This window comes from Hibiscus syriacus, unplaced genomic scaffold (genome assembly GCF_006381635.1).
Source record: "Hibiscus syriacus cultivar Baekdansim isolate YM2019G1 unplaced genomic scaffold, ASM638163v2 tig00110321_pilon, whole genome shotgun sequence".
In the NCBI taxonomy this organism is placed as follows: domain Eukaryota; kingdom Viridiplantae; phylum Streptophyta; class Magnoliopsida; order Malvales; family Malvaceae; genus Hibiscus; species Hibiscus syriacus.
Window position 1 is genome coordinate 1,143,222 of NW_024062680.1, and position 6,717 is coordinate 1,149,938.

At 29.8% G+C, this 6,717-nt stretch overlaps 1 pseudogene; it reads right to left on the reverse strand.

The window, feature by feature from the left end:
* On the reverse strand, positions 1-1,522 carry LOC120117807 (annotated as a pseudogene).
* Between the last annotated feature and the right edge of the window lie 5,195 nt (positions 1,523-6,717).

Here is a 6,717-nt window from a genome sequence, read left to right on the forward strand (position 1 = left end):
CTAAACAATTGTGCCTATTTCATAGCTTGTGAAAGCTTTGTCATCGTTTACATACTTGCCCCAATAAGGGTGATTCTTCCAAACAACGGTCATTTCTTCAATAGGGTATCCCTTTGTGTCGGACAATAATTTATGGATGAAAATGCTCATAACCACCACACAAAATGCAAAGAATATAAAAAGTCCAAACTTCAAGTTGCAAATCATAGCTTTAAAGACTTGAGCAATGGCTAAAGTAAAGATCATGTTGACTGCGACTGTTATATTTTGAGCAGCGGGACGAATTTCAAGTGGGAAACTAACCAACCCAAAGGACCCCATGAATATGCAAAACCGGCTATATAAAAACACATTGCCACCAGAACAATAACAGAGAACCAAAGTGGAAATTGACCCGGATTCCCACTTGTACCGAATTTGAAAGCAATCGAAATATTCATCACAAGCTAAATAGAAAAAGAAAAATAATGAATTAAGTAAGCAAAAAAAAATGCTTGTTGGGGAATTGAAATAGGCATTCAGTGCTATTACCTGGCAAAGAAACATTTGAAGGCCACCGGAGAGAAAAAAAGTCCTACCGTACTTGTCGATGGTGACAACGGTTGCACAAAAATTAACCATGCTAGTGATGAGCGCGGACATAAGGGAAGCGTTGTTGCCAAATCCCATGCTCTTGAACAAAACAGGAGCATAAAACACAAACACGTTCATGCCGGTTAATTGTTGGAACAAGGGAATCAAGATAGCAAAGGTGAGCTGAGGCCTGTACTTGCTACTTATAATATCTCTCCAAGGGTTTTGGACCAACTTGGCTGCCTCGCTTGCCTTTGCCAAATCTTTGAACTCTGATCTTTCTCAGCAGATCTTTAGCCTCTTCCAATTGTTGCGTTCGAGCAAAGAGTTTGGCGAGTCGGAGAGGAAACAACAACCAAAGAAAAAAGATGAATTCAATAATTAAAAAAAACCGATAAGTACCTGATTGGAAAATCCAATGCCAAAGCCCAGCAACACTCGGCCAATAATAAGCATGAGTAGGTTTTTAGCTAAGCAGTTGAGGATGGCACCAATGATGAAAAAGTAAACCTCCGGACATCATCGTCGTCCTCCTACCAAGTCCTCTGTTTATACAAGATGCTGTCATGGATGAAAAGAGCAGCCAAATATAATGAAGATGTAAACAACGTTAATATTTGGCTGTCAAATTTAAAGTATTGATCATCTGAAGGTTGGACAGATACTTCTTTCCTATAAACTTCCGGAAACAATCTTTTTAAGAACGGATCCATGGATGTAACTCCACCTGCAAAATTAATCAATTTGCATAAAATCCCATTAATATTCCGAAAAATGTTTAAAGATAAAAGAAAAAGGAAGAGGGAATGTTTTTATCAGAAATCCCAAGATCATAACCAAAGATTAATCCACCCGAAGCCGCAACAGCGCAAGCGAAAAAGACCTTACAAGCAAAACTTCCAGCATAGTTTTTCCCTAGACTGGACGAGATACCTCCACCGCCGGCCATTCTAATAACTGAGGAGCAAAGGAAATCGCGGTTGCACCAAAGGCGTGAGGTAAGTACAAAGATTGTGACATGTTTCGTCTGTTTAATATATATATATAATGTATATGAAACCTATCCTATTTCAACTGTTACTCCTAATAATACTACAACTAAGACTCTATTCATTCATCTTAACTCCTAAAACATAAATATATTGTAAGAGTTTGATTTTATTTGTACGTATACTTTATTGTATCCATGCAACAACTATTCAAGTATTACTATGTTAATTATTATTACTATTTTCCTTAATATATTAATAATCTATTTTATTGAAAAATATTCTAAGAATAAGTTGATTTTATCGTCTTCGGATTTATGTAAAATTTTATTTAAAATATATTTTAATATTTTAAAATTATTAAATTGATATTCAATTTAGATTCTCCATTACTTATCCAAAAATATTAAATTAATATTCAAATTATTTAAATAACGATTTATTAATTTAATATTTCATTTTAGACTCCGTTAATAATGTTCCAAATTATTAAATTAATTTTCAAACCATTTAAATCATATATCATGATGTATTAATTTAATATTTACTTTAGAACCGATTAAATTATTCTCTAAATCTATTAAATTAATTTCTAAATCTTTTTAATTCTTCTATCCATGAAAAGAAAAAGAAATTACTAAATATAATATAAAAATATATTTTTATAATATAAAAATATTTTTGTTTATGGTATAAAATTAAAATATTATTAAGGATATAATATTATTTATAAAACTGTTTAAATCAATTATCGTTCAAACACAATTATTGTATTATTTTTAATTAAATAAAAATATTATATTTATAATTAAAAAATTATAAAAATTATAATGCAGAGTAAAATATTTTTATTAAAAATACATTCAAAAAATTAATTCGATAAATGAATATTAATCGTATTAACTTTCTTCACACAATCCTTAGCCCTTTTATGTGGGCTAAATTGAGATTACCTTATTGGGCTTAACCCTTTTACAGCAACAAAAAAGCTAAAAGCTAATTATAAAATTGGAAGTTGTATTATTTGAATTAATTATTAAATTTTATTCGGAAATAGATATTAATTATTTAAATTTGTATTATTTATGCACATAACATATTTATACTTATTTTGAGGTATAATATACCTTTAAACACGATAAGATAATAAAAAAAATAAGAGTTACTTGTAAATTTCAGATATTACAATTGTTATTTATACAATACTTATACAAAAATGCAGTTAATAATAGTAATTGTTGTATCTGAATGAAGCAAATTGAGTTGGAAGAGTCGACTTTATAGTATATTTTTGTAAAATTTAATATAAATAATTAATAAATAGATTAAATACAAATAATTAAACCAAAAAATTACTAGTGATGTCCATTTCAAATGACAATTTCACTTGGGTGAAAAACATGTCACTCATCAATACAATCAAAGAGATTTCTCTTGTTTTTTCTTGTACTTTTTAGTGGGATTCTCCCATAATTTCCAAGGATATGTGTTAATGAATTAGTGTAATTAAAATTTGATTTAATTTTAAAAATAGGAGTACTTTTTATTTTAAGTTATTCAAGTTAAATTTTTGAATTATTCAAATTAAATAGTGGCTCAAATTTTAAGATTTTCAATAGAAAAGAAAATCAATATTAAAATTATGTTACTTTTTACCTTTAATTAAGTAATTTAATCGTTTTATGATTTAATTGTGATTTTTTTCTTCAATTCTTTATTTATTTTAAGTATGGGTGTAAATGAACCAAGCTTGAACGTATAAGGTTCTGTTCGTGTTCATTTATTTATTTTTTAAGGTTTTCATGTTCTGTTCATGTCCATTTAAATTTTTAATTTCGTATCGTGCTCGTTTATTTAATTTTGAAGATGTTTATGTTCATTTATTTATTGTTCACGAACATGTTTATTTAGCATCCATTTATATGTTCATGAACGTGTTCATTTAGCGTTCACGAACATGATTATTTATCGTTCATTTATATGTTCAATTTTTACTTTTACCCTTTCATCTACAAGCTAAAGAAAATGATAAAATTTTGTCACTAGTGTTTAAACTCCTTAAAACTCATAGTTTAAATTTCAACTTTTACCGTGTGTTCAATTTAGTACCTACCTTCACCTGATCACTTTGGAATTTTTCTTTCATCCTACAGCATGAAAATGGGACCTTCATCCGTGCTGCATGCCGAACTCAGGGCAATTCATGAAGGTCTTCTCCATGCATGGTCTAATGGTTACGAATACATCACAGTGCAAACCGACAACGCCAATGCCCGTGACCTGCTGTCCCCGCCTTTGTTTGACAGCCCTTTCTCCCTTGTTCGATCCATTGTCGAGTTGTTCCAACGCCCTTGGTGTGTGGAAATTCAGCTGATTAAACGTGAAGCCAATATGGCGGCCGACCACATGGTGAAGCTTTCGACGATACCAATTGAGAATCTTCAAGTCTTTGTGATACCTCCTGCCACCCTCGTTCCTTTCCTTACTCGTGACGTTGAGGGCCCTCCCTATGCACGTTAAAATTAGTAACTGGCTTCGGCCTCATCTTGTAATAAAAAATAATTAAAATTAAACTTGGAGAGAAACACAATTAAATATATTTGAATTAATTCATAAATTATTTAATAAAATTTGAATAGTAAAATAATACTCATCAACTACGTTTACTTGAACTATATGAGAAACAATAAATAGATATAAGTAGCTTTCTCTAAGCTGGATCGCCTAATTGCCTGTCGCCTTCTTACCATTAAATTTCCATGGCCCTCGCTCAAAGCCAGTTGTATTGAACTATAGGAGATCAACCAAAGTGCTGAGCGGTTGGCCTAAAATATTGTATTTTTTTCCCATTACAGTCAAGTTTTTTAATACTATTCATGCTATATAAATTTCGATAAGTTTTAATCCATTAAATTTTGTATTTCCACGGCCACATATAAATTCGGAGATATAAAGAAGAGAAAATGATGGGCATGAGGGATAAACGTATGAATTTATGTTAGAAGAACTAAACTTTTATAATTATAGGAGGATACAAATATATAAATTTCTAGGGTGAAAAAAAGAAATTATCAATAAAAAATATTTAAAAATATATATCAATTTAAAATTTTTAGGAGCTAATACCTTTTCCATCCCTTCAATCTATCCTGGGTACAAGTGTAAAGCCAAGTACTATGGGGAAAAAAAATCAAATATGCTTTTGTAGAAAGGGCAGCTGCTATCAAAATATATATGTTTTATATTGGAGGGAAATGTACTGTTGGGATATTATTCCTTTGATAAAGTAAACAATTTGCTTGCTATAAAGTATACCATGCACGTGTCTTGTAAAGGATCGATATTGATGCTTAAATGTTCGAGAAAAATCATCTCGAAAACTACATATATTATATTGTATTGTATTTATAAACACATATATCAGAGTATAATTTGTAGATGTGTTGAATAAAAATGAAATCAATTATGAATGCAATCTTCTTTGATTTATATAAAGTCAAAGATGCTAAAACTATAAACTGTACACATGTTTGTCGATAATTTCTCCACTTTCATTTTGTATCATTAATCATTGGAAGTTTCGTTTTTAATTTTTTGGTTCCAGTCTCCAATCTTGAATCAATATTGTCAAACCTTTCACATTTTAAGGTTACCTTGGGTCGTGGGGAATTACCAAAAAGGATTAGGTAAGAAATAAATAATTTTGAAATCATCATTAAATTTTATCATTTTTAAATATTTAATCTTGATTTCGTTATAACTTACTGAGCTAAGCTCTAAGTTTAGGTAGACTAAATCTGCTCTACTTTTCATCGCGTACCCTTTGATGGGAAAAGATTATTAGCAGTAGATTTTTTTTTCATGTGCATGAAGTGAAATTTTTAATAGATAAGTAGCAGCTTTATTTATTAATTTGTGTGATGAAAGAAGAGGGGGAGAATACGTCCATGCATGACACGATATCCAAAGAACGTATAGGATGCTCTGCATGACCATGAAACCTTTACTTATTGATTTAGTTCATTTTACGATAAGCCATGTTCTTATAATTGAAAATTTAAAGCTGCTGTGGAACTTTTCTTCAATTTTTTAATAAAATGTGTTATATTATATCCACTTTTAACAACGGGGAACTGGAAAGAAAGGAAAGTGGGAGAAAAAGTAAGATTTGAAGAAAATAACGATGAAGATTTGATTTACATCAACTTTCCCGGGTTAAACATCAACTAAACCCTCAATGCTTAAGCCAAAAACAATGGGAAAGAGCTAAAAGAAGAAGATAAACGTTAACAGGTGTCTAGTTTAAATCTTTTAAATTGTTTCCATCTAGGAATGTGACTCATATTTGACGGGGTTTAATACGACTATCGAATATCAAGAAATGGATTATACTGATAATTATATAATTTTTTTAATTGATTATTGTTTTTTGAAATAATTATGAATGATATAGTTTTAGTACAATAGCAAAAGCAGATAACAACACAGGTGTACTAAATTAAGAATAATATTTAAGACGTGATTATTGAACCCATTAAGTAGTTTTAATGGTGAAAGATAATGTTGTTTTCTCTCTTGGATTCGAACAACTATAATTTTACAGTGTGTTGTCAATTAATTAAAAAAATTCTAAACATATATTTACCTTGTGATCATCTCAATTTATTAAAAAAAGTGTTTATCAAACCCCGATTAAGAAACCCTAAAAAGATGTTATTGGAGAGAGTTTTGATGTGTGTGTTTAAAAAGAGAGAATCTGATACCCAACACTATAATTCCAAGCTTAAGCCATTTTGGTTGCACATATTTTTTTATTTTTTTTTTACTTTTTTTCATCTCTAATGTCTTTCATAAGTGTTTACAAGTTCGAGTCATCTCAATTTATTAAAAAAGTGTTTATCAACCCCGATTAAGAAACCCTAAAAGATGTTATTGGAGAGAGTTTTGATGTGTGTGTTTTAAAAGAGAGAATCTGATACCCAACACTATAATTCCAAGCTTAAGCCATTTTGGTTGCACATATTTTTTTATTTTTTTTTTACTTTTTTTCATCTCTAATGTCTTTCATAAGTTGTTTACAAGTTCGAGTCATCAACCCCTCTTTAGACCTATGATTTATCTTATATATCATATAAATTCAACGATCCATTTTAAA